General features: G+C 47.0%; 1 protein-coding gene across 10 annotated transcripts in view; it reads left to right on the top strand.

The window, feature by feature from the left end:
* Positions 1-27932, top strand: part of LPP (LIM domain containing preferred translocation partner in lipoma) — a 652084-nt gene that overhangs the window by 40186 nt on the left and 583966 nt on the right. For 6 of the 10 annotated variants that reach the window (XM_059163155.1, XM_059163153.1, XM_059163152.1 and 3 more), the window contains exon 2: positions 23517-23639. The exons of 1 other annotated variant lie outside the window; for it this stretch is intronic. The gene's annotated coding sequence lies outside the window, so the exon portion shown is untranslated. Of the gene's footprint in view, positions 1-919; positions 938-10795; positions 10936-11989; positions 12093-23516; positions 23640-27932 lie in introns of those variants that run through there. 3 more of the 10 variants (XM_059163164.1, XM_059163161.1, XM_059163160.1) reach the window with 3 other exon arrangements.

The following is a 27932-nucleotide window of genomic DNA, read 5'->3' as shown; positions in this document are numbered from 1 at the left end:
TCAGGTGAGGTTGCGCTGTGCCCAGGGTGGGTTTTGCCTCGGGCCTCTAGGCTGCACTGGAGCAGTGCTGAGCTAATTTTACCCACAGGAGCTGACTTTGCTGAAGGGCAGGGCTTATGACATTGACCTGAGCGTTCTGCGATGCCCAGAGAGCTCCCAGGGTACAGCCCTGTTACGTACAGGCCGATTTTCTTCCTCGAGATGCATACGTTTTTCCATTCAGCGTGCCTATCAGCAAGCAGAGTGCACGGAGCTACAGGCTTGGTGGAAGGCGGTGGGGCTGGTTTTGGATCCGGCCTCCACTCCTTGCTTACCAGCCGTCCTACCTTGGACAAGTTATATAATCTCTCTGAGTCTCAGTTTCCTCGTTTGCAAAGTAGGACTTCTCGCAGTGTCCTCCACTGGCTCTTAGGATCACACATCGGGTGACACTTGGCCAGCGTCCCCATGTGCCAGCCACTGGTGCTGCTGCTTTGCTCATAGTGACTCATCTAATCCTCTAAGCAGACTGGTAGGGAAGGCACTCATGCTATCTCTATTTTGCAAATGAGGAAGCAAGGACAGGAGCAGACATTTCTGGAGGCCTACTCTGTGGAGCTGCACAGAGCAGATGGGCTCGGTCTGCAGCCGGCATGCCTTTGAGGTACTCAAGTATTCAGTGGCAATTCTGGAAAACAAAGAGGTCAAGCCAAGAATTCTCGGGAAAGAGTCAGCACTTCTGCTGTGAACACTCTTTGTTTTACATGACTTAGAGTTTAAGTTGGCCGTAAACTAGTTTGTGTGGTTCTGATTAGCTTATGCCCTCTATTTCTGTTCCCTAGGTCTGTTAGGCTAATTGTGGTAAAGTGAGCTCTTTTTCTTCCCTCCACAGAGGCCAGGGAGAAGGTCCCAGGTACAGGCAGACTTAAGGCGTACTTCAGCAGTTGAAGAAGTCGAGGTATGGATCATCAGTGAGCTGATCTACTGTATCCACCTCCCACCCCGCCCCAGGCCTTCTGTATCTTCAGGCTTAGAGGGCAGGACAGAGGTTCCACATCATTTGAGTGGAACGGAGTTCATTTGGGGAAGAGATGCTCACAAAATTGTTAGAAAGGCTGGAACAGTGGCTGCAGTCCAGGGATGAGGAAGCCACTGCTGGGGCCTCCACACTTATCTCAGTAGCTTCCTTGCTGGTTATTGGATACTGGATTGCCACATGGAGTGGCCTTGGACTCACGATGGTGCTTGCCTATAGAAGGAGGCAGGAAGCTTTAGCCTCACTCCCACCTTGTAGGTCTCACACAAGTACATTCGATGCCTGGATGCTGGTTCACTAGCTTCCAGGCAGTGTGGGAAATGTAGTTTCTAGCAGTCTGCTTCTGCAGTATGAGAAGGTGCTTTAGGGGTGGGAAGGAGTTTTGGTGAGTCCATCAAGAATATGCACCCACCACTACACACTCCTTTAGAAGTGCCTGTGCAGTATTATCCCCAGACACGTAATATGTACAGTTATAATACCGCAATATATTAGGTCTGATGTTCTACTCAGTATTTATTTACATGAAATATATAACATTAATACACTTGTTATCCCCAAAATGCAGGCCATTTGCCCAGTTTCAGTTTCTGAGTTGTGTTCTCCTTAGCTTTTTTTTTAAATTCCAGCATAGTTAACATGCAGTGTTAACATTAATTTCAGGCGTACTGTAGAGTGATTCAGTAGCTTATTGCGTCACTCAGTGCTCATCATAATGGGTTTTCCTTAGTTTTAATCAAAGTGGTTGATTTGTAATTTTCCTGTTCAATTCAGTTCCTCTTGGGAATCATGTCCCGGACAGTTGTCTTGTTTACACGATTTGTTCCCAGCTGTTTATTAGACACTTACTATGAGACTGACACTATGTTGGATTTGGCACTGTGGGCAGAGAATTTATGGATTCTTCCATTGGGGACCCTCCCCGGGAAGAGAATGACTAAGTCAGGTACATGATAAGCTTACAGGAAGGTTATGATTGACATGCTGGACTGTAGGCTGAGCAAATTGAAAGAGAAATGGCCCCGACTGCCCTGAGAAGCAAGGCAGGTTTCATGGAGGGTAACCGTGGCTGGGTGGTTCTCGGGTGGGGGCAATAACATCTGTCCAAGGGACCTGTGCAGATGTGGGGAGTGGTTTTTGTTGTCTCAGGGCTGGAGGCCAGAGCATGATTGTCACTCAGTAGACAGGGCCGGAGATGCTAGGTGTCCTGTAAGGCATGAGGCACTATATAGATAGCTGCCTTTCTTCAAAGAGCAGTCATATTCCTGTTGGGAATGATCAGCAGGCCTGGAAGGATAGCTAGGATATGTCTACTTGATCTTGGGCTGGGGAGGGTAGTAGTTCAAGCAAAGGGAACAATGCAAGCTAAGAGTTTAGTCCGAGTAAAGCAAAGAATGTGTGCTGAGTGGCAGTGGGAGGGAGTTAGTTCTGGGTGAGAATAGAAGGTTGAGTCCCAGTTACCGAGAAATTTGAGATATCACATAGAGCACTTGGACTTAGCCTCTTGCCATTGGGAAGCCACTTGAGATACTAGTGCAAAGTCCGTGGAGCAGAAACCTAGCCTTGTCTTACCACCGTGTCTCAAGTAGACATCAGTGATGCCTTCTGAATGAATGAATGCCCCTGGCATGTTGTTAACAGGAGTTGGACTCGTTGGTACCTGAATTTTTGCCAGGTACCGGAGTCTGTGGTCCTGGAAGAGCCCAGCAGGCAGCATTCGGACTTCAGGAGAGTACAGGGTGGCCTGCTCCATGCATCCTGTCTCCACATGAGACTAGAGGGTGGGCCTCAGGCAGTAGTCACATTGCCTCCACTGCAGAGAGAAGCTGATGTCTTAAGCAGCTTGAAGGAGACAAGGCTTCATCCGCTGCCCTCCCTTGTGGACCCTGCAGGCTGCGAGGCATGTGCAGTGCAGACTGAGTCCGCATTAATGCTCCTGTCTCTCAAGGTAATGAAACATTGCCAGTCCCACCAGCAGTTTGCTGACAAGCTTCCTGCACCATGACCATGACTGCAGCTGCTCTTTGGGGAGTGGCTTGCTGGTCCAGGTGGGGATGCTGTCATGTGCTGTGCCCTGGGCCACCCTATAGAGTTCTAGGGGGCCCTTGGACACTCTGGTCAGTTCTCCTTCCTCCTTTCAGGATGGGCTTTGGGGCGTGGGAGGGAAGGCTTGGAAGGGGACTGCCCAGACATGTGTGAGACGCTACCTTGTTAACATCTCTCCAGCGTTTCATTCTGAACCCTTCAGGAGGACAGAAACGGGGTGTGGATGTGTGGGGTGGGCCCCGGGGTTCTTATTTTATGGTTCAGGAAAAGGAAGTGATTTGCCCAGGGTCCCACAGTGAGCTAATGGCAGGCCAGCCCAGCACCCCCATAGTGGGATTTTGATTGTCCTTGGCTGCTGGGGGAGAGTGGGTAATGACACAGGCTCTGAACTTGGCCCATGGGCTCAGCTACTTAACTCCCGTATGGACCCCCAGCTTCCTCATTTGCTAAAAGGGTGTCGTGGTCCTATCTGACATTAAGCATTTAAGAAAATGGGGTGTTCGATTTATTAACTACAAAGAAATACGGAAGTATTTCTTCTTCTTTTGATGTGGGTGTTAATGGACTGGAAATGGGTGGGACTGTCTGTAGAGAAAGGATGGGGGGTGAAAACTTGGGGATCCGCTTCCTCATTGCACAGAAAAAAGATTTTGCAATCAAATTTGGAGGCAAAGCACTAGTGGGGAGATATGGGCAAATCTCAGGGTTGGAGGAAGTGGGGGTACATTCTTCCCTGGAGCGGGGGATTCATGTAGCAAATATAATGGGAGATGTGGCTAGAGAGATGGGTTGGGCCCATCCTGGAGATCCTGAATGCTGGCCTGAGGGCTCTGGGATATTATTTCTTGTGCAGTTCATATTACTGGTTGGGGTCCGCTGGGAATGCCAGGGTGACCTGGGGCTTAAGCTGGCAGCACCTTCAGGATGGCCAGGGAGCCTAGGGCGAAACTCAGGCAACAGACAGGGGATTGTGCAGTTGGAGCAGGGGCCTTCAGATGGGGCGATTCCCAAGTTTGGGGCACGTTTATTTCTTAGAGTGGTTCTACTTTCTCCTTGAGGTTATAATCAAAATGATGATATAGGTATAGAGCTGAGAAGTTTTCAAGTTTCATACCCATTAACTCCTTGGTTCTACCTAAATTAGGGGGAGATAGAAAGGAAGATTGTTCTCACTCCTCTTTTATAGATAAGGAAATGGAGACTCAGACAGATGGGATTTTTGAAGCCACTTGGCTGGTTCGTATGGAAGGCAGAAGTGGGGATGCCCGGTCTAACACTTCCTCCTGTGCCAATGACCTGGGTCAGTGGTTTTCTTAACCTTGCTTTCTCCACCCTTGACTGTCTTGGTTGACTTTCTTGGAAGCCTAAAATGGCCTTGGGTTTCAGAGGTTCCCGAAACAAGCTGTAAGATTTTTCACAGATGAGCTGCGGGGAATTGGGAACACAAATGTTTTCCTTCCTCAAGCTCTTTATTGCTGTCATATTGTTTTTTCAGGTTGGAAATGCGCCTGAGAGCACTGAGCCCCAGTCACATCTTGAGCCTCTTCTTTGCTTTGGACACAGTGCTACCTCTTTCCATCTGTGAATTTACATCCATTTATAGATGAGGAGATCATAATGCAGTATTTATCGTCACACTTTACTAAGCAACTTACACACATTAGGTAGTTCTCCTAAGAGCCCTATTTGGTAGATAACACTGTTACTTCCCATTTTTCAGATGAGAAAAATGAGGCTTAGTGAGATATGAGTAACTTGCTTAGTGAGAACACAGGTCCTAAATAGACGAAGCTCCAAGTTTCCTAATTGGAGAACTCTTTCCTCCCTGCTATCCCATATATTAGCTGTCTCCCTGGTAAAAACACAGAGCTGCTTAATTAAGGAGGTACAGCTCACCTTGGAGGTTACACCATGAGAGTTGGGAGGTACTGTGAAGAGCTCAGAAAGCTGCTGGTTTTCAAGCTGTGCTTTCCTGAGTAACACAGCATTGCAGAACTCCAGGAGTGGGGTTGGGATAGGGGTACTGGGTGGTGGAGGCGGCAAGTGGGGGAGAAGAGCTGGGGAAGGGGAGCTCTGGAACCCAGTCGGAGCAGCTCTGGTGTTATCTCCTTTACAAGTAAGCATCTGCAGAGCATTTTGTTTAAAGGAAGGTCTCTGCTGCTGCGGAAGAAAAAAAAAAAGTTTGAAAACCACTGTGCTAGCCCAGTGTGTCTGTTCACTAAAGCTGAGAGACAGAGTGGCTTAGCACCGATCACATTTGTGAGGGGTCCTGGTTTTTTTTTTTTTTTTTTTTTTCCCTTTTTCAAGGAACCGTGCCTTCTGTCTACCTCCTCCTGAGGCCTTTGGGCACCTGGCTGCAGGTTCAGGGTCACGTAGCCTTAGAGTAGCTGTGGAAACTTCAGGCCACCCGTCTCCTTCACCTCGGCTGTGTCTCCTCTTCAGACCTTGGGAACCTCACTGAGATTAGTTCCATTTCTGTGAGGGATAGAGTGGAGACGACAGCCAGTATTGTGTTACTCCACTGGCCCAACCTTCAAAGACATTGTTTAACTGAAAACTTGGGACAATCGAGTGTTCATTGTATGCACAGTGCTGAGCACACGGGCCAGGCTCCTGACTCCGAGGGCCTTCTGGGGAGACAGAAGAAAATCAGGAATATGGCCAACTCTTTTTGTAGAGAGTTATGCTTGTGGTATATAGGATGGTTATCTGTGATAGTTATGTAAGGATGATTTCATCTCGTAGAAATGGGATAGGCAGAGTCGATAGGCAGAGTCTGGACAATAGGAAAGAAAGTTAGAAATTGGAGAGTGCATTCTAGAATTGCAAGGGATTGAGTTTGCATTGGGAGTTAGTTATTCCTGGGCTCTTCCACTTACTGTCTCTGGGACTTGCACAGTTTACTTTTCCTTTAAGCCTTTATTTCCTCATCTGTATGATGGGTAAGATTGCCTATGTCACAGGGTGTTTGATGGGGTCAAATGGGATAATATATGCAGCCTGGTTAGTATAATGCCCAGCACAGAGTAAACATTCTTTAAATTTTGGTTGTTTTTGTGATTATTACTGTTATTTTCCAGTGAAGAGTGAAGGAGACCATTTTTAAAAAACCTGATCAGAGCGTTGCATCTCAAAAAACAGCACTCTGCTTTCAGAAATAGAATCCATCCAATCGCCTTAAGCCACACTAAGTATTCGCTTCAGTTTGCCTGGCTGACTTACCTCTTTTTGTCTCCACTTGTGTGCCCACTAGTGGCCCACACACGTAGCTGGTCACTGGACACGGCTCTTTCTTGCCTGGGCTCAAATCCTTCCATTTGCCTGGAAATGTCCTTTGTCACTGCCCCTGTCCTACCCTCATTTAATCCCTGGCCTGGAAGTCTGTGCCTCCCACAGAGGATTCCCTGCTGAAGTCAGAACTAAAGGAGTTGGCCACCTCTTGTCCCATGTTGCATTCATGTCTGCATCTCAGAGCTCTTTGCTGTATCTTCCCTTGGGATTCGGGCACATGCTTTTAATAGGTGATCACACATCGCTGTGATAAATTAATTTAGTGCCTTTCTCCAATGTTAGGCACAAGGAAGCAGATGATAAAATGCAAACCAGAAAACAATCATCACTGAGCTGTGTGCTCATCAGCCTTGGAAATGGATTTCTGGGGAAGCTCTGGCCCCTCCTTAAATGACATTGATGACTTGGATCTTTGCAGAAATTGAAGAGAATCCTGATGACTAGCATGTTGGGAGAGGCCTGAAGGAAGCCAGTCCAGTGAACTCATACTCTCAGAGATTCTTGAGTACCCTCTGCTCCCCCCGGGTGATCTGCAGCCCACCTCTGGTATGCAAATGGACCTCTCTGTGGCCTGGGACTCCTGAATTCCAGGTTGAGCCTCTGAGAGCTGAGCTGGGAGGTTAAATGGGTTGCTGATTTCTGTCTTTTTAGTATGTGCAACTTGAAATATCCTGTGCCCTTGATTAATTCATGCTTGGGAGCTTCCTTAGTGCTCTCTGGTAAATAGCTCGTTACTGTACACTTATTTCCCCACGGGCTTATTGCAGAGAGACTGGAGCCTGTGTTTCTAACAACTTCTCCAAGGAGAACATCACAGGTCACGTTTCCGGAACTGAGGCTCTCAGGGGGTCTTCCGTACCTCCCTCTCAGTATTACCTCGCTTTGGGCTGGCATTTGCTTGTAGCTGAAAAGGGAGCGCTAAAAATCTGGACCCTGAGCCTCAGCTGCCAGGGAGAAGCACAGAGAAGGCAGAACCCTGTAGGACGTCAAATCATTTTCCTTTCATTCCCAGAGCCTTCAGGATTCTTTGTCTTGAGAATGACCTCACTGCTTTTTTGTATTTGTAATGGAATGCGCAGTCATTTACAAGTAATCACACAATAATCCCTTACACTTTTGGACTGCCTTCCCGTTTTCCAGAGGGTTTTAACTCTCATTATCTCATTTGATCCTCAGAACTGCTCTGAGAGGAGGCAGAAGGGCCATTTTAATTTCTAATTTTCAGGTGTAGAAACTGAGGTTTAGAAAAGTTAAACAGGTGCCCGGAGGTCACACAGTCTTCCTGGCGGAATTGGACCTGGAATCTCAACTAGTCTAACTTCTAAAGCAGTCTTCCTTTCGTGATCTACTGTGGGTGTGACCTTGGGAATATACTTGGGCTCACTGAGCCTCCTCTTTGCTGTCACGATATTGGGTATACTACTCCCGGTGGAGTTGCGAGTAGGATTCAGTGAGACTGTCTGGGAAGGCCTTTATAAACTGATAAAGTGCGCTGCCAATGTGAGGCATTGCTGCTGCTTGTACATTGAATTCAAGTAGTGCCATTGGAACTGGCAGAATGGAATATTCTCTCCCCCGCATGGTAAAGACAGAAAGGTCTGCAGTGGTGTTGGATGGGCAAGTTGGCCCCACTGTCCTGCCTGCAGGCTGCTTTGTTACTCTGAGAGTGCTTGAGCAGGCCAGGCCCTCTTTTCCTGAAGAACTTGCTCTTAATGTTCTTTGGAACAGCCTTGTCTCCTGGAGACAGTTTTAGGGAAGCAGGAATGGGGATCTGGGAATGGGATCTGCATCCCTGAGCTTTTTTCAGGAAGGGTGGGAATGCGCCCTCGGGGAGGGGGTAGAGGTGGGCGGATGAACAGGTCTCCAAGGTCCCTCTCCTCATTTCTCAGCAACTGGGAATTACTAGGGCAGGTGTCATGAGTCCCTAAGGCTGGCCGTCCACATGCAGTATTGGGGGTGAGAAGGGTTGCTTAGCAGCAGTGCTTCTTGGGAAAACCCAGAAAGGTTGGCTTTCAAGTTGACAACAGATGCTTTGAGAGTTAGCGGCGCGATGGTGCTGGGAGATGGCCAGAGTGCCTGAGGGTCGAGATCGTGGGTAGCTTCATTTCGGTATCTAGATTCACCTACCAAAATTCCAAGGCAGTGGAACAGACACAGGTTGTTCGAATGGTTGTAAGGGGCTGGAGGATGAAGAATAGGAGGTTGAAAGGCAGGAGCCAGATTTTGTTACCATATAAGGAAGAACTTTCTATTGGGAAGATGGAATTTACAGCTGCAGGAGGTAAATGATCAGTCCCTCACTGGAGACCTCAGGGTGACCATGGGGGGATTTAGGACGGGGGTGGGGGGAGGGCTGTCGGGCTTAGTGGTAGGGTCTTCTCTCCTTTTAAGCTCCCAGAACCTGTGGCTCTCAGTGGTCAAGGGGACCAGAGGTACACATACATCAGGGAATGTGGGTCCTCTTTGTGGGTATGGAAACTTATCTCCAAATGCAATTTTGCAAAATGAAAGGGAGACATAAGGTCTTTCTTGGTTTTCATTCCTGTCCCTGTAGTCTGCTTACTCCTTGGTTTTCACAGTTTCCAGGTCGTCCATGGGCAACTGTTCTCCATGGAATGTCGTTTCCCTCTCCTGGTATCTTCCTGTTTGTGTATTGGAAGGGACTCTGAGCTCCTGACAGGAGGACAGTCTTTCTACAGAACCACCAGGTCACATGGCTCCACATGCAGTCTTCTCAGTTACAAAGGAAGACCATCCCTTTAGCCTCTGCGGAGCTGCCTCTGGGACCTCTTGGGGGTACTGCACTGGCAGGAGTTCTCTACTGAGTTCTGGTTCTGGCATGTGGTGACCCTGTTTCCCTACCTTATATTTGTGTGTGTTTCTTAAACACACAATGAGCAAGAAATGCTTGCTGCTTTGTGGATATTTAGGGCATATTTGCAAAAATATAAAGTAAATAATCAGGATAACTGTGTCATGACTATTGGGAAAGACCAAGTAGAAGCTGCTTTTAGAGCACGTTGCTGGAAAGTTTCAGGTGATCCACCTGCTTTGTAGATGATAGAATATAAGCTACAAGAGGAGAACTGAGTTTTCCACAATCTCGAGTGCCCGACCTGGGCTTAGGGCTTGGGTGCCCTGGTTCCCTGAGTGGTGCTGTTTACTGCTGGAAGGTTCTCTGGGGATGAGAACTAGCAGCCTCATGGCGCAGACCAGGAGGTGGGCAAGGATTCTGAAAAACAGCTCACATGACCTAGAGAAAGCCTTTGCCAATAGTAGAGCAAGATCACTGTAAAATAATTGAACTGCTGGGAAGCCGAGGTGTAGATTCCCTTCTCCAGGCATACGCCTCCTCCCCTGCTCTGCCGTTTTCCCCAGCATCCCATCTCTTTCCTTTCTCTTCTCTTAGTTCTGTCTGAAGTCATTTTAGATCAGATCTGTTCCTAACTGACTTTCTGGTCCAATTTAGTTACCAAACACTTCTTGGGACCTTTAAATAAATAAATAAATAAATAAATAAATAAATAAATATTTTATTCATTTATTTAACAGAGAAAGACACAATGAGAGAGGGAACATAAGCAGAGGGAGTGGGAGAGGGAGAAGCTAGGCAGGGACCCTGATACAGGGCTCGATCCCAGGACCCTGGGGTCATGACCTGAGCCAAAGGCAGATGCTTAATGACTGAGACACCCAGGCGCCCCCTTCTCAGGACCTTCTGATCAACAATTTAAATTAGGCATTTAACCCTCTTCCCTCTCCCCCACTCCCACAACAATGTTCTCCTGAAAGTCTGGTTTTATTCTGGGTTTTCCTGCCTGGTGTCTGTCCTATGAATAACTCATGCAAAAACTAAGTTCCCAGGAGGATTCTTGGCCCAAGGGAGTCAGGGAATTGGGGTCAAGGGTGGGGATTGTTTTGGCCTCATCGGCATCAGAAGAACTGTGGACTGGCTTCTTGGTGACCTCTTCAGGTACACCCCCCCCCCCCACTCCAGATGCCAACCCCCTTTCCTCTGAATTAATAGATTGACTCCATAAATGTCATTGTATTCTGGATGGCCCTATTCCTCAGGTGAACGTAAAGCCTTTCAACCCCGTCATTTCCTTGTTTGGGCTGCGGAGCCCTTTTTCTCCACAGGACAGCCTGTGGAGAAGTTGAGACTCTACTTCTTTTGGGGTTAATCATTTACTCCGAGTAAGGAATTGTGTCATAAGTGGGGGCATGTTCTTCAAGTGCCAGGGGAGAGAAGGGTGATTTTTCTGACATCCTCTGGCCTGCTTCTCCATATATGGAAATGTTTACCCACCACACTGATCTATTGGAAGAGAAGGAGGTGACTCAGGGTTTAGGAGAAGCAGGATTTGAATTCTTGTTTCCGGAAACAAAGTCGCCCCCGTCCACCACCCCCCACCCACCTCCGTCCCCTCCATTCCTTTGCCCCTTGTTCTGGAAGCTGAGGAGAGAATGTGTCAGTGCTGTTCCCCTCGGGCCTTGGGACCACCTCTTTGCAGTGAGACTCAGGGTGTGTGAGAGGGAGTGAGGGCCGGCGGAGGGCCCGCTGCCTGTGGGGCCTGACTCGCGTGAGTACATCATTATTGATAGAGCGAATGGCAATTCTGCTCGCAGACCTGGGGCTCGCAGACCTGGCGCTGGCAGCCCTGAAGGCTTGCAAGGCCATGAAACATGTTGCTGGGAGCACTGGCCACTTTAATTTGGGGTGTGGACAGCTGCTTTCCCAGGGGAACTCTTCTCACAGTGGGATTTAGAGACCGACTCTGCCCGAGGGAAAATTCTATTTGTATGTTAAAAAAAAAAAGATATTTCCTCCCACCTGAGGCCTGGCCAGAGATGGGTAGAAAGGTAATTTGGGAGTATTGTCCGATTGCTAGGGCTAGAGCCAGAAGCCAGAAGGACGTTTGTGGACACTTGGGGAAGGATAGTTTTAGCTTGAAAAGCAGAGTTACGGTTGGCCTTAAGAGCATAAAAAAATACTGCTATCTATGCAGCATTTGTATGGCTTCGCAGTTCGGATTAAAATCCCGGGGTGCAGGATATTGTGACGGTGGATGGACTGGTAAAGCTGGGAGGGGCCTTAGAGACAACTGGGTTGGTCTGCTTTGGTGTGTAGCAGGATGGTGGGCAGTGGAGGCTCCCGGGGGCACAGCTGACTCACCCTGTGGCTACAGGGCCGATTAGTGGGGATTGGAGCCCAGGTCTCTTGGCTCTCAAATCATTCCTCCTTCCATTCCACTTCAGCTGCCCCCACAGGCCGAGGTGGAGAGGAATGTGCCCGTTTTGCAGGTAAGGAAACAGGGACGCCGGATGCCAGAGCTGTCCACGCTTACCCGTCCCCTGGGTGAGACAGAGCTGGCACCTGGTTCAGCCAGTTCAGACCTCTTTCTGTCATGTTCATGGGCTCAGATCCCTGAATTTATTTGTAAATTTTTCCTTTTTTTCCCCTTTCTCGGTTTCTACTTCCTTTTGTTCTGCTTCTGGTCATGGGAGTGTTGTTGGAATGTGAGTTGTTGCCTTCTGATCTGCTCTGCTGTCTGTCTCTTTTTCTTGCCTGAAAGGGGATGACAGCTTGTCCAGGCTGCAGAACTGAGTAGTGGGGGCCCTTATTTCGGTTTGTTTCAGGCGGTGGAGATTTTGCATGGGCCTTGAAAGAGACTGAGCACACTTGCCGTCTTAGCCTCTAGCACCTGCCAGGATCCTGGAGTGTAATTCCCATTGAAAGGTGAGCCTGACTCTGAACAGATTTTATACACAGACACACACACACGTACAGACTCACATACACACACACAGCCATGTACACACAGACACACACTCATAGACACACACACACAGAGCCATGTACACACACACACTCACAGACACAGACATACACAGACACACACACAAATACTTGTAGATACACACACACACACACACACACACACACACACACACACACACACTTCTTTGCTTTCTCTGATACCATGAGAATCTGATAGCAAGAGAGACTAAGAGGGTACCGCCCTCTCTTATAGTCTACCAGATTGTAGACTGATTGTCTACCTGGCCACGAGTAGTTCTTTGTAGTTAGTTTGGTTTCTGATGAACCTGGGGGTCCTTTCCTCTAGTTCAGAGAAGATGCTGGAGATGTGTCTTGGGGAAGCTCTTTCAAGCCAGTGGCATTAGGCGATGGATAGTAATAGCACAGGAAAGGGCTCTGAGGCTCTGTCTGTCCAGGGCTGAAGGGGAGGCCCCCCAGCTCCCTGAGCTGCTCTGAAGCACCAGGGAAACAGGGTCCTGCCCAGGACACTGGGAATCTGCACCCAGCGTGTCTCCTACTCCATGGCTACGGTTGGGTGGCGTGTGAGCCCGGAGAGCAGGAGGCTGCCTGGAAGCAGGAAGGGCTTGAGAGGTTTCCCAGCTCTGGTGGTGACAGACAGGGGCACTGAGAGGTTGGGGCTGGTGGTGCGGGTGTACATGCTGGTACGGTGAAGAAGGAGCACTGACATGAATTGAGGGCTCTCTGGGTGCCAGGCACTGGGGTAAGCACTTGACCTCAATCCCTGAGTCTCTACTACCGCTACCCATGAGTAGGTGCTATTTTTTTTTTTTCAACTTTATCTTTCATTTTGGTAAAAAATGCATAACATTTACCATCTACACATTTCTAAGTGTACAACTCAGTAGTGTTGAGTGTAGTCAACCTCTCCTACAGCCCATCTCCAGAGCTCCTTTCATTCTGTAAAACTGAAACTCACCATAGCCGTTCCACACGGACTCCCCATTCCCCTCACCCTGGCCCCTGACAACTGCCATTCTCCCTTCTGTGTTGGTGAATTTGACTTCTCTCTGCACCTCTCATGAGGTGGAATCCTCCAGTATCATCCCTTTGGTGACTGCCTAAACGTTTCACTTGGAGTAACATCTGCATGCTTCATCCGCGTCGGGGCGTGTGTGAGAATTACATACGTACACACCACACTGTGTCGATCCCTGTAGGTACCATTGTTTTACCTCCATTGTAGAGAGGAAGAACCTAAGGCTTGGAGGGCTTCAGTGGCTCGGAGTCACGTGGTCAGTAGCGGAGCTGGGATTTGAACCCAGGTAGTGTGATGTCAGAGCGCATGCGATCAGGAGTGAGCAGCTGTTTGATTTCGGTTAGCAAGAGCGGGACAACTACCTCCTCACACCTTGCTGTGACATTTCAGTAACCAAGTGTTCCAAAGGACCTTGTAGAGGTATTTTCCTCTGTGTTCAAGCCACACGTGAAGCCCTCCTCTGGCAAATGGTAGGAGATCTGTGGCTCTTCTTGTTTGTAATCTTTGTCCCTTTCCTTCCTCTTACTTTTCTGTCTCCCTCCCCAGTTTCCTCCTGGGGAAAAAAAATCACAAATGGTGTGCCTCTTTCTTAGATACTTAAGATCCTTTATGCTATAAGACAGACTATATAAGTCAGTGATGTGATATCAGGTGTTTTTGTTGCCGCTCTGTCTATGGAATGCTGGGTTCAGAGCAGTGGACAGAAATTGCTCGTGTGATCTGTCTGACCCAGCTCTGTTGCTAACTTAGTGTTTGACTTGGGATATGATGCTTCTTTCTGAGCCTCCGTTTTTCCAACCTGGAAGATGGACTGGTTGTCCGTGACAGGGAGCAGTCTGAGCTGAGCCCACATGAGGTGTTCTACATGATTGATCTCCTTCTGTCCTCCTAGCACTCCGCAGGGGCTGTTATCCCCATTTTACCCAAGGAAAGTCAGTTCTAGAGCAATGGGAAAACTTGCCTAAATGCCATCAGCTCCAGAGTTGCAAGCGGTTGTGATCCATGTCCGACTCCAAGGCCCGGGCCTTAGCCACGGTGCCGGGTGCTTTGCTCTTAGTGATCTGTAAGGTTTCTTCCCTTGGTGGCACGTATTCATCTAATTTTATTAAATGTTTATTGGATTCCCACTTATGTGCTTCATACTGTTCTGGGCACCGAGCCAGCACTGGGTTTGGAGTGAAGAAGAAGACACACAGAACAATGATTCTTTGGAGCTTACATTCTAGTAGGGATGTGTGGAGGAGGCAGATAATAAATGAACATGTAAACAGGAGGGAATGATAAGTAACACTGTGAGGATTCAGGGTGCTCAGACGGTGAGTGAATGAAGGAGAGGATCTGGGGGGTGATGTTTAAGCTGAGCTCTGAATGTCAGGGAACCAGCCACGCAAAAGTCAGAGGGGAGAAGCATGCAGAGGGTTCTGTCAATGCCCAGGCCGTGGAGCGGGAATGAGTCAGAGTTTGAGTAATAGAAGGAGCCTAGAGTGCTAGGAAGTAGTGGGCTGCAGAGAGAGAAGCATGATAGCAGGGCAGGGTAAGGGCTGCTGGGTGTAAGTAAGCTAGGGAAGGGTCTGACCTGAGTGGAGGGGTGATGGGAAGCATCTGAGTATTGGACCAGCATCATTCTGCCTGCTGTCGGGGGAATGGATTACAAGGAGGGGGGCAGGGGTAGAAGCAAGGAAGTTAGGAGGAGACTCCTTCTGGAATCAGGAGAAAGGTAGTGGTAACTTTAATTAGGGTGGTAGAAGCGGGTCCAGAGAGCAGTGACTTGGTGCCTGATGTGTTTTGGAAGGGTTGTCTACAGGATATCAAGTGCAGTGTCCTTCTAAAAAGTGTTGAGGTCAATGGGCAGAAATCTGGGAGACCCTGATGTAGGTGAAAATGTGCAGTGGAGGGTGCACAGACTTGCAGCTGATTCAGACTAAGGAGTCTGTGTGCTCCCCGCTTTGGTTTCTAGCCTTGAACTTCTGGCCAGGGAACAGAGGGCAGTGGCTTCCTGCCTCTGACTTCCTGGCTGAGAGTTGCTAGAATGCCCCAAAATAAGCCTTACAGAACATGCTGCTTCCTTTGCTCTCCCTGGGTATTTGTATAAAGCATTCTTTCCCACCAAGCCTGTGGAACATTCAGAGTGATGTTGACTTTGTGGGCTGTATTTAACATATTGTTTTTCCCTGATGTGTCGTCTAACCCTGTAGGGATTTCTGCCTCCTATAGATTCTCTGGTGAGCGGCCTTCAACCACTCTGTAAGATGGGTCTAGAAGGCTCAGTGGGAACCCAGTAGAGCTGGGATTTCAAGGCTCCACTTTGGCTTGAGGACCCTGGTCCAAGGGTACCTCCTAGACCTGTTTCATGGACATTTGATTTCATAACTTACTGGCCCTCGCCTCCCCCTTTATAATTCCTTTTAATGGCCTGGACTTTCCTGTAAATTCCCTATTTTTCAATGGCATGGAGAAACTGGTCTCATAGAAATTGGATGATTTAGTTACCTGGGTGGCTCAGTTGGATGAGCATCCGGCTCTTGGTTTTGGCTCAGGTCATGATCTCACAGCTGTGGGATCGAGCCCCATGTTGGGCTCCACGCTTAGTGCGGTGTCTGCTCCACATTCTCTCTCCCTCTCCTTACCCCTCTGCCTCTCCCCCCTGCACATGTGTTCTCTCTCTATAAAAATAAGTAATAAATGAAATCTTAAAAAAAATAAGTTAGACGATAGGGTCTATGTGATGTTGTGTGTGAGTCAGGCTGGGAATCTAAGAATCCTGACCGAGCCTTGTGCTCTCTGACCTAAGTGACCACTAGACCCAAGTGACCCCGCATGGGACCTCACGTCCCCCAGTGTCTCACGGCATTCTTATATGACGGTGGGCCTGAGCCTGGTGATGCTCAGAGATCATAGTTGAAATAACTTGAAATTGACTCCTGGGGCTTCTTCACACACTTCTCTTCAAATGGTTTGCAGTCTGTCTTAACAATTTTTTTTTTTTTTAATAAAACCTCTTGAGCCTTATCTTTTAAAAACTGTTTTATTTTTGCTCATTTGGATTTCTTTTAAAGTTTCTTTCACATGACCCATTCATTTAGTCAGCAAACATTTATTGAGTTCTTACTGTATGCCAGGCATTGTGCTAGGCGCTGGGGATTGATTCAAAGATAATTTGGAGGCGTACGGAAGGGGAGTGGATAATTACAGCACAGTGAGATAAGCGCTATAATAGAGGGATATGTAAAGAGCTAGAAATAGCACTATGAATAACATCTCCGAACAAATTGCCTTCTTTTTTCCTTTTGGATTATTCCCTTATGTATATTGCCCAAAGTGGGATTACTGGGTCATTTAAAAGATGAAAACAATTTGGCACAAAAAGATGTAATGACTTGCCTGGGGAATACAGATCAATTTTCAACAGGGGGAAAATTGTTGACAATTCCAGATTTAGACATTTCACCAGGAGGATTGCTCCGTTTTTATACCACCCCTGTCATCATGGTGGTTTTGAGGGGGGAGTACCTAGTCTCAACCTGTCAGGCTGCTTGTAGAAACACATATCCTTATCTTTAATCTCACACATTAATTGTTAATTCTCACACCTGGCTCTGTAAGTATGATTGTGTCCATTTTACAAATGAAGAAATTTGTAACTTGATTAGAAGGAAGTGACTTGCTCAGGGTTCCATAGAGATAATTCATGGAGAATCCAAGAATCAAGCATAGGGTTTTTTGATTCTAGGACTCTGGTCCTGTTCTCCGTGCTCCGTTCATCAGGCAGGGTACTTGTGCTCCAGCTGAGGCCTGGAATTCACTTAATGAGCTGTAGGGACTTTTCTCAGGAGGGCCGGAATATTCCAAAGAGGTATAGAAGTTCTGGTCCAGTGTTCCTGTGTACATCAGTTAGAAGAGACCTAGAGGTCATTATTCCTGACTCTGTCCCAGGTCCTGGAAGGTTAGTGCATCACCTTAGCTCTGAAGCACAGAGTCCCAAGTGGGGCCAAAAGTGTGCCATAGTTCTGTTTTGAAGCATTTATTATTTTCCTCGTATATTCAGCTGTGTGTCCCTGACTGTAAATTTACTGATTTCGCCAATGAGGAATAAAAACTCCTGCCCCAGTACCCAGCTCATCATAGCCGGACAGCAATGCCTGTCCACTCTGAGCTTCCTCAAGGCTTTGGCTCACTCATCCCTAAGACAGCCATGTTTCCTGCCATTTTCCAGACATACCTGCTTTTTCTCACCTTCATACTTTGGCTTATGCTGTTCCCTTAGCCTAAGGTGACCTAAGGTGACCTCTCCCATCTTCATCCAGAGAACTTCTGTTCCTTCTGTGCGCTTCTGCACAGAAACCGCCTTCTGATGGAGGTGACCTCTGATCACCATCCACTCTGCACCCTGCACACTGCCCCACATAGGAAGGATCTCTGTGTTCTCTCTTCTGCTAACTCACACCACAGTGGGCTGTGGGGCAATAGAGTATAGCTCTGTGGTGCTTATGAGCATGGCATCTTCTTTCAGATCTTGGCCATGACACTGATAGATGTGTGAGCCATCAGGTCAGTTATTCTTCTTGAACCTGAGGCTCTTCATCTGTCAAATGGGTATAAATAATCATAGGAAGTCACAGCGTTGTGAGGATTTATCACACATTATCTGTGGTTCTTCTGTGGTTGTGCACCATATCCTACTTTGTATCTTGTCTCTCCTTCTAGATTGGGAGCTCCTTTAAGGGCTGGGAAGGAAAAACATCTTGACTGTGCCTTTAACAAATGGGACCTTTCACAAAGGCTGCTTTAAGGGAAAGATTCCATATGACCTAACTGGTGACGTCAGGCTCATTACTAGTTGGAAGCCCTGGTCACATGGTGCCAGGCCTGGACGGGAGCGCTGTGATAGGGAGCTTTGGGCACACATAGAATGTGATGGATGGGCCTCTGGCTCCTGCTTGGTAACAGGACAGAAGCTGGAGCTTGTGTGCAGCCTGTGTTCTGATTAATCACGTTGGGTAGTGCTGGCATTTCACTGAAGGCAGAGTGGAAATCCTGCTTGGAACGTGACACTTGGTTTCTTCTCTGGGTCTTTCACGGACAGGAGTTCCAGATTAGAGGAGATCAGTGGAGGTGTGGGTTTGGGGCACCTCTGAGAGCCACCTCCTCTGACTTCTCTGTGGGCGGGGCCACGGGGAGGGCGTGCCTTTGGAGGAGGAAGCTGTCCTTTAGGTACCCCTCACCCTTGCTGTGCTTAGAAACTGACCATGGAAGGCGAAATACAGTTCTTAAAGGGGTAACTCTGTCTTTTAACTTTCTCTCGAATCATTTCCCAAAATGTAGTACCCATGAGTCTCAAGATCCAAATGTTTTAGCCTGGCACACAAGGTCGTTCATGTCTTGGCTGCAACATTCTTTTCTAGCCTCATCTCCCACTGCAGCCCTCCATGGGCTCTGCCACTGGCCTCACCAGATTAGTCACTTTCCATAAGAACACCCTGGACTCCTTACAGCCCTTAGCACATCGTGTTCCCTGGGCCTCTTTTCCTCCTCCTCACTCATGGAAATCCTCTTGGGTGTTCAGGCTTGGTTCAGAGGTCAGCATCTGCAGAGCTCTTCCAGACCCACAGAACGGCAGTGTATGTATGTGTGCTTTGCACACTTTTCATTCTGTCTTACATATTTCAGTGTATCCCTGTTGAGCCTAGGAGCTCTTTGAGACCTCAAGGCCAAGTCTGACTCAGCACCTACACCTGCTAAGTCCATAAACTGTGCCTTATTAAGGACAGGAGGTGCTAGCAAATGTCTCTTTTGAGCACCTGTGAAGACAGGGCACATGACATCATGTCAACTAACAGCTGTGCCGGAGGGGATGTTGAGAAGCTCATGCTAGGGTTACCGCGGCTCGTTTGATCGTGAGCCCAACCATTGGAATTCTGTTGAATTGGCCTGATAGCAGTCCACTGCCCCCCTTTCTCAGGCCTGCTTCCCACACACCCAGCAGATGTCTGCCTAGTGCCAGGCCTTGGAGCTTTTTGTTTCACTTAAGAACATAGAGTAAGGTAAAAATCAGGGAAGATTCTGCTTGGAATGTGAACATTTTTTAGTTTGAAAGTTCAGGCTTTTGGGGCTCCTGGGTGGCTCAGTGAGTTAAGCCTCTGCGTTTGGCCCAGGTCATGATTTCAGGGTCCTGGGATCGAGCCCTGCATGGACTTTCTGCTTGGCAGGGAGCCTGCTTCTCTCTCCCCCACACCCCCCCACTCCTGCCTTTGCTTGCTTCTCTGCCTGCTTGTGATCTCTGTCAAATAAATAAATAAAATCTTAAAAAAATAAAAAAAAGTCCAGGCTTTGTGTGGTGTTTTTTTTTTTTTTTTTAATCCCAAAGCTCCTTAAGATGTAAAAACAAGGGGAGAATTTTTTAGTCTATGTCTGCCTCTAGCAAAATAACCGTCTATAGTAGAGTTGTAACTGCAAATAATAAAACCTGGGTCATCGAGCTTGATTTTGAAGACTTGGGTTCAAGTCTTGGCTTTACCATTTGTCAGCCTGAAAATCATGGGCAGTTGCCTGACCTCTGTAACCCTCAGTTTCTTTAGTGGACAATTGGGAAATTGTTCTTACAGGGTTGTTGCAAGGTATAAATGAGGTTTTGGGCATTAAATTGGGATTTTTATTCCTGTTTAATTCATGAGTTGGATTTGAAGGCCATTTTTTTCACTAATTTTTTTTTCTTTTTTTGGGTACCATCTACACATAATGTTACATTAGTTTCTGGTGTATAATGCAGTGATTCGATATCTTTATGTGTTACGCTAGGCTCACCAGAAGTGTAGCTGCCATCTGTCACCATATCCCTCTGTTACAATATCATTAACGATACTCCTTATGCTGTGCCTTTTATTCTGTGACCTACCCATTCCCTATACTTCTATACTTCTATTCCCCTTTGCCCATTGTTGCCCATCCCCCCACCCCCTGCCTTCTGACAACTATCAGTTTGTTCTCTGTATTTTAGGTCTTACTGAAGGCCATTTTAAAATAGAAGTTTCAAAATGTTTGCTTTTGAAGGAAAATGCTTGGATATGTAAGTTTGCACACACATGTTTTATGTTTTCAATGACAAGTGAATTTTCATACAGCACGCTTAGGGGACATATATAGCTTACGACACTCAGTTATAGTCCACATAAATTAAAGCCACAGAATCATAGCTTTGAGAAATTCTGGAAGCCTTGGAAGACAAGGGACTGATCATTAAGGACTGCTGCTTGTGGGCTCTGTGCTGTGCCTCCTGGAGTTGGAATCCCAGGGCATGATTACTTAGACCCCGATGGGTAGGTGGTAGTAGGACTGTTTTGCAGACAGGGAGAGTTGAGCTCAGGGAGGTTAAGTAACCTATACAAATCCTGTATCCAAACATTCACCTGCATCCTGTACTCATGGTGGCCTCTAGAATGCCTTTCCCTTCCAGACGTGACAGTGCCTGCCTTTGCTTTGTAGGTCCTTTATCCTCTCCCTGCAGGAGAGGTCCCTGGTTCTGGACCAGATAGAGCAGTAGAAATGGGCCGTGTGGATGTCCCATAACTCATTTAATTACCCCGGAAGAGTGTCTTTCCTGTTCCTGCCAAGAATTTGTTCATTTTAAGCTCCTTTGACTACTCATTCTTCAGCCTGTTCCTGTTCTCCTGTTCGCGGATAGATTTGCCATTGCACATCTCTTGTTTTGAGGTCAGGAATGTATTTGACGAGGACTTCATGTTTCATTTTAAAAAATTATAGGTGGAAAAAAAAAAATTATAGGTGGAGGGACGCCTGGGTGGCTCAGTTGGTTGAGTGGCTGCCTTCGGCTCAGGTCATGATCCCAGCGTCCTGGGATCGAGTCCCACATCGGGCTCCTTGCTCGGCAGGGAGCCTGCTTCTCCCTCTGCCTCTGCCTGCCTCTCTGTCTGCCTGTGCTTGCTCGCTCTCTCTCCATCACTGACAAATAAATAAATAAATAATCTTTAAAAAAAATTAAAAAATTATAGGTGGAAACAAACAGGGTTGCTGGAGGAGTGGTGGGTGGGGGGTAGCATAACTGGGGGATGGGCATGAAAGGGGGCACGTGACATGATGAGCACTGGGTGTTATACACAACCGATAAATTATTGAACACTACGTATGAAACTAATGATGGACTCTACGTTGGGTAATTGAATTTGACTTAAAAATGGAAAAAATTACAGGTGGAAAATAAAATTCATTGAGTAGTTTCCATCATCTCCTCCAAACATGATGAGAAGAAGCAGCACAGGGCCAGGATTAGGAGTCATGACTGTCATCCTGAGTCTGTCACTGACCAGGCAGGGGACTTTGAGCCCAGCCCTCCCATTTCTGTAAGGACCTCAGTATCTTTACCTGGAAAGAGCTAAGGGCATTCCGAGGTTACTCCCAAGATTTTAAAATTCTGCATGTTTTGTGGTGTCAGAACCATCACTTTCTGGGGAGCTGTGTAATCCTGCAGCTGTTTCTCTAATACTTTTCAATCTTTAGATTTAATGTATTCAACAATGTATAATTTTTTAAAGGGACGCTTTTATAGACACTTCTGAAATATCGGGAGGGGGGGATAAATGGATGTTAAAAAATAGAAAACAACCAATTAAATAGTATATAGCATGTAATTCTCCTTGGAAACTTACCACGAAATTGAGGAGCACTTTAACAACTAGTAATTTAAATTGCATTTGAACTCTGCTAATGGTTTGTTTGCATGGGAACTTCAATCATTTCACAGGGGTTCTTTAGCAAAGCTCCTTGTTCGCGTTATGGAAAAGAAGAAAAAAATTATTAAGAGAGAAGCTGATGATGGAAGAGGAGACCACTGTCCTCTGTGCATGTGTGAGAGGTTGCCCAAAGGCCAAGGTGGAGAGCCTCACCTTCCAGTTTAGAGACCTAGCCAAGGCTGATGCCCTCTACTGCTGTTGGAGAAACCGTTTTGATTTCGATCTCCCTCCACAAGGAGAAACTTCAGTTCCCTGCGACTTGCGGGGGAGTGATGTCTAGACTGTACCGTCCATGGGTCTGTTGTTCACCTCTGCCTACTTCATTCCTCAGCAAGTGTGAAATGATGCCTTTCTCATGTCAGTAGAAAGGCATTGAGAATTCTCATGTCCTTAAAGACCACTAGGTCTCATTGCTTTAAAAGTTCATCTTGATTATGTGCCATCTTCCTGACTTAATTTCTTTTTGCCATCAGGCTATCCTGACAGCCCTGGACCAGATGGCCTGGGACCATCTGCCACTAACTGTGGCTCCTGGAGTGGCCACCTCCCTCCTCTGGCCCCAGCTTCTCCTCCTGTCAGTTGGAATGGTTGAGGCGGGCCATTTTTAAGGTTCCTCCCATCTTTGAGTGGATCTGAGTGTTTGAGGATTGAATGAGATAATATACACAAGTCAATTTCATGGTTGGTTGGATAATGTTTAAAATGACAACAATGAAAATGGGAGTAGTGGTTTTTCTGGTATATGGGTTCTTCCTGCCTATACAAAGCACACATGTTGTAACAGCCACTGCCTCGGAATACTCGTCAGTTGGAATATGTACTGCATCATCCTTAGCACAATAGTAATAGGTCTTAATGAAATAAAACCTGTAAGGAGGACTGATCTGAAAGCATCAGGATCGTCTAGCTCTCTGCTGCTCACGGGCTGTCCTTTTTGTAGTCAAAGAAACTAAACTTTGGGGGAGAGGGGGTCACTCGATCCCATAGTCGGAAATTTGTCTCCAAACTCATATATATATATTGCTCTATGTTTATTTGTTGTTCAGATTTTGCTATTAATTTTTTCTTGGTTAAAGTGTGAAAATCTCACTATTGGTTTCTTTCCTCTCAGTGAGGATGACGAAGTCTTTTTCTCAGGAGAACTGGGGGGCCTGCAATCTTCTTTCAGTGATTCTGTGACAAATTGGTGCAACAGAAGTGCCAGGAGCTGACTGGGGGCTTAGCAGGTGTAGATGGAAGCCTCCAAATTTGTAGGCTTCAAGCCTGGCATCATTCCTGGTTTGGCCTAGTCAAGTGAGTTCTTAAAGCTGGAAAGTTCTAAAGCTGGCAAGATCCTAGAGATTTGTTGTGATTTTTTTTTTTTTAAAGATTCATTTATTTATTTTTAGAGAGGGGGGTGGGGAGGGGTAGAGGGAGAGCCAGCGAGAAACCTGAAGCCAACTCCACGATGAGCACAGAGCCCACTTGGGGGGCTTGATCTGAGGGCTCTGAGATCATGACCTGAGCCCTGAAATCAAGAGTTGGCGGCTCCACTGACTGAGCCACCCAGGCACCCAAGATCCCAAAGATTTGTAAGCAGCCCTTGTCTCCCATTTTCCACAGGTGGAGACCTTGAGGCACAGAAATACAGCTGAAGACAAGCCAGTCACCTGGTTCTCATTTGAGGCCTTTTCTCACTGTTCTCCTGGGCGTCATCCTCAGAGGGAAGCAATTTTTCTTCAGTTGGTGAGTTCTATGAAGAAGAGAAGACTCTTTTCTTTTATGATTATAATTATATCGTACTTTATGATTTTATAAATAATGCGTATGTTTAATGAGTTTAAAAATCCACAGTATCCATGGAATGTGGGGGCACTAGTAGCTGGGTGGAATGAGAATTAGGAAAGAACCACAGTCTTCTTTCTTTGTATCTTGAGTTGATTTCACTGGTCATGGACAAAATAGAACAGTGCTAATAAAATGTGTGGCAGAGCAGAGGCAGGCCTCAGCTCTTGGAAGGAGGCATGAAGAGAAATTGGAAGAAAATTGGGAGTAGTGATGAGTTTGGATTGCCAGTAATTGTATTGCTTCCTTCTTTCTCCTTTGGCAGGGAGGGACGCGTTCTTGAAATTGAAAGACCAAAATGAAAATGTCAGTGAACAGTGGTATGGGTGTTTGCAAGGAAAGAAAAGTTGTATTATTGAATGATTCTTGTTTACCCCCCGTTCGAGGTGCTGTTTCTTCTGCAATCTCATTTTGTTGTCACAAAAATCCTTCGAGGTAGCCGGGGAGGCTAGATTTGCTCAGGCAGAGAGTGTGAGCCGTTGTCTTAAAGGGCCTGCTAGAGTTCCGCTGGGATTCCGTTCCACACTCAGAAAGGGGAATGGCGAACAGGTAAGGGAAGCTTTCCCTTGTGTTTTGAAATACTTCTGCGTTCAGCTGGTAGACTGAACATCATGTTCTAGAAAATAGGCGCAGTGAAAAGGATAGTGGTGTGGCCCCCCCTTGGCTGGGCAGAGATCTGAGGAAAACAACGGGACAATTCTGGGAAGAGCTTCCATTTAGACTTTGAGATTGGAGTTCCCCCTCTTGAGGGCCAGTCCCTGTGTACCCCAAGCGCTGGCTGTATACTGAGTACATAATATGCCTTGCCTGAGTTTAGGGCATAGTTTTCCAGAACAGAGCAGGTACTGTAGTGAGTGATAAAACCTAACTTCATTTAAAAGTGTGACAGTTTACAGTTACATTTTGTCACCTTCTCTTCATCAATGTATCTTAAAAGAACAACTGATCTTCTGTGTGCCAATCGATCTGCATCAGATAAAAGGCTGGCAACCACTGCTTCGGCTCTTAAATACCTTAGCTTGTTCAAATTTCACACAAGGTCTTGGATGTTTTGCCCTCAGCACACACTTTAGGAATCAAATGTGCATCTTTGTTACCTGCTCTACTTCCTGAGTTTTTTCAGTGTTTAAAGTGAAATTATGATTAATATGAAGACTTGAACCTGGATTAAAAACAAAAATGCAGTGTATGATGACAGAATGGGATAGAACACCTAAGCAGGGGGAAGCTGGACGACACTTAGAAATTTTCATTGTCCGAAGCTAATTGTGAGCCAGCAGTGGTTTATGTCTCCAAAAATGCTAACGCAGGGGGTGCCTGGGTGGCTCAGTGGGTTAAGCCTCTGCCTTCGACTCAGGGCATGATCTCAGGGTCCTGGGATTGAGCCCCGCATTGGGCTCTCTGCTCAGTGGGGAGCCTGCTTCCCTTCCTTTCTCTCTGCCTACCTCTCTGCCTACTTGTGATCTCTCTCTTTCTGTCAAATAAATAAATAAAATCTTAAAACAACAACAACAACAACAAAAAACCAGAACACTAAAATGCCAATGCAGCCTTGGACTTCATGAAATAGAGTGTCCTCTAGAACTTGGTGGATGGGGGATCCTGCTAGAAGCTGGCAAGTCCAGAGGTGAGGTGGGTGTCAGCCCTAGTTTGAACAGGACTCGGCTCTGTCTCTTTGTTTTTGCTCCTTGCTCTGCCTTCTCTGTGTTGACTTCAACCTTGGAAGTTTCACCCTGTGGTCATGAGACAGCTGCCTACTCCATCCAGGCTCTAGGCCTCCTCTTCCCACCGCGGGGGAAGAGCCTTGTTTGCCATGTCCCCATGGCCTTGGGTTGCTGTGCATTCCTCACACAGTCACTGAGGCCGAGAGGACGGGACTGTGCTAACTCGCCTGTGCATTGGTCTCTCCTCTGAAAGACAGCCCCCCCAAATCTCATGGCAGCTACATGGCATAGAAGAGTGGTCCCTCAAAGAATTTCTGGATATTGCTAGGAGGTGGTGAGAGGCCTAGCGTTGTTTGGGTGACCGTGAACTTTTTCCCTACCTTCCTAAAGAGCTCCCCTAGAGTGTCAGATTTTAGTCCTTTCTTCGTCCTCGGAGAGGAACATTAGCCAGCTGGACTGTCTATACGAGAATGCTGTAAAGACTGGAAACGACGTTTCACCAGGAAGTGTTATGGGAATGAGACTCCACTGGGGAGGGCAGGAGGCAGAGTATACATTGAGGATGGCCTTTAAGAATGTAAATCCTGGGGGTACAAGGGTGGTTCGGGGGGTTAAGCCTTTGCCTTCGGCTTAGGTCATGGTCTCAGGGTCCTGGGCTTGAGTCCCGCATCGGGCTCTCTGCTCAGCAGGGAGCCTGCTTCCCTCTCTGTTTCTGCCTGCCTCTCTGCCTACTTGTGATCTCTTTTTCTCTCTCTCTGTCAAATAAATAAATAAAACCTTTAAAAAGAAAAGAATACAAAACCTGATCAGAAGAGGGGTAGCATCTCTCATTCGTAGGTGTATCTTGAGTCTAGTGGGATCTTTAGCACATAATATGTACACAGTGCATTTCCATGGATAGAAGGAATGAATCTAAATGTAGTAAGTGAACCTTCCAAGGGCATTCCACCAGACACTGGCCATTCTCTTTGGAGAGTTTTAGGAAATCTAGCACAGATGAGGCTACCTTCATGTCTCTCTGAGATGGAAACAAATCTGTGAGTGCCTAACAAGGCTGTGAGTTTGTGGGATGGGGTATCAGAGGTCTTCCATTATTAAATGTGCACCCCCAGAAAAACAGTATACCCCTGCCTTTGTTTCCCTGATCTGGGAGTTAGGAGTGATAATCATTGCACTGCCCGCCTCTCATGTTTGCAGATGGATCAGGAGAGGCCAACCTGTCTTGCAGACTGTGAAGTGCGGTCCATACATGATAGATTATTACATGATAGATAGGTTGTTGTCTTCTTTGGTTTAATGAGTCATCTTGAATATAAAGAAGAATAAGACAGTGTAATGTGTAGTCTCCAGGACCATGCCAGCTACATGGTATAAGCTCAGTGTATGTTTTTCCTCCCAGTCCTGCAGCCCCATCATCTTTAGGACTGGATGGGTGCTAATTTGTCCTTAGTCTTTGAAAAGAGCTAGATCTGGAACCTTGTGTAATGGTCGTGGTTGATGTTGAAATGAAATTGAGTGCTGTTAGTACTTTTCATATTTGATTTTGCTCTTGGTAGCAGGAGGTGGAAGGAGCTAGAATTGGGAGACTGAAGAAGTCTCCATTCTTGAGAAATCCCTTAGAAGTTACAGTCTAGCTATTCTGCTCTTGCTCTGTTTGATTAGATAATCACACCTTCTGCTCTAGGCGTCACCGGCTCAGTGGGAGTCAGGAAGGAAATTATTTTCCTCTGTTGATACTACTGTATAATTGTTGACGGTAGCCAAGGGCTTTCATTTTTAATATTTCCTCTTTGGTCCTTAGAAGGATCAGGTATTAGTCTGTGCCGGAAGCAAAGCTACAGTCACTTCCGCCAGAGGTGAATGTCTTGGCTCCCTACAATCACTTGGTCAGGTGGTTTCTGGGCATGTGTGACCATCTGCTGAGCCAGCTTTCATTGCTTATTATGTTACTGCTTCAAAAATACAAAAAGACTTGCTGGGTCTGAGCAGGAGCCCATCCAGCCACCTAGGGCTCTGTGATGGTTCTGTAACCCAGGGATGTCTTATAGGAAATGTTTGCTATCCATGAAAGTCAAAGGTAGAGCTCTCTCACTCTCTCTCTCTGTTTTGTTTCCTTCCTCCTAAGTCCATATTCTTCTATTTCTTCTATTTCAGCACAGTGGAGATGCCTCTGTTCTGTGTTGCGTAGGGCACTAGGAGGTCAGAGGAATTCTCAGGTTCTCCTCCTTGGATTCCTGTGTGTTAGGAAGGGTCTGATGCCTAATGCATGGGGAGCCCCGTGAGTCCTTGGTATGGCTAGGTGGGTAAGGAGTCTCTGACCTTACCCACCTAGGTGTGGTGGGTAAGGAGTCTCTGACCTTACCCACCTAGGTGTGGTTCCGTCTCCAGTTTTTTTGCCGTCAACATCCTGCAGCCAAAAGTGTCATGTTGACCTTGAGCTATACTGATTTTATTTCCAGGGTCCTCTTTGTGTGGTCAGAACATGCCTGGGTATGTGTCACCAAATGGGGAAGCATCTCTGCCTGGGGAG

Source organism: Mustela lutreola, chromosome 2 (assembly GCF_030435805.1).
Source record: "Mustela lutreola isolate mMusLut2 chromosome 2, mMusLut2.pri, whole genome shotgun sequence".
NCBI classification, from domain to species: domain Eukaryota; kingdom Metazoa; phylum Chordata; class Mammalia; order Carnivora; family Mustelidae; genus Mustela; species Mustela lutreola.
This window is presented reverse-complemented; position numbering and strand designations above follow the sequence as displayed.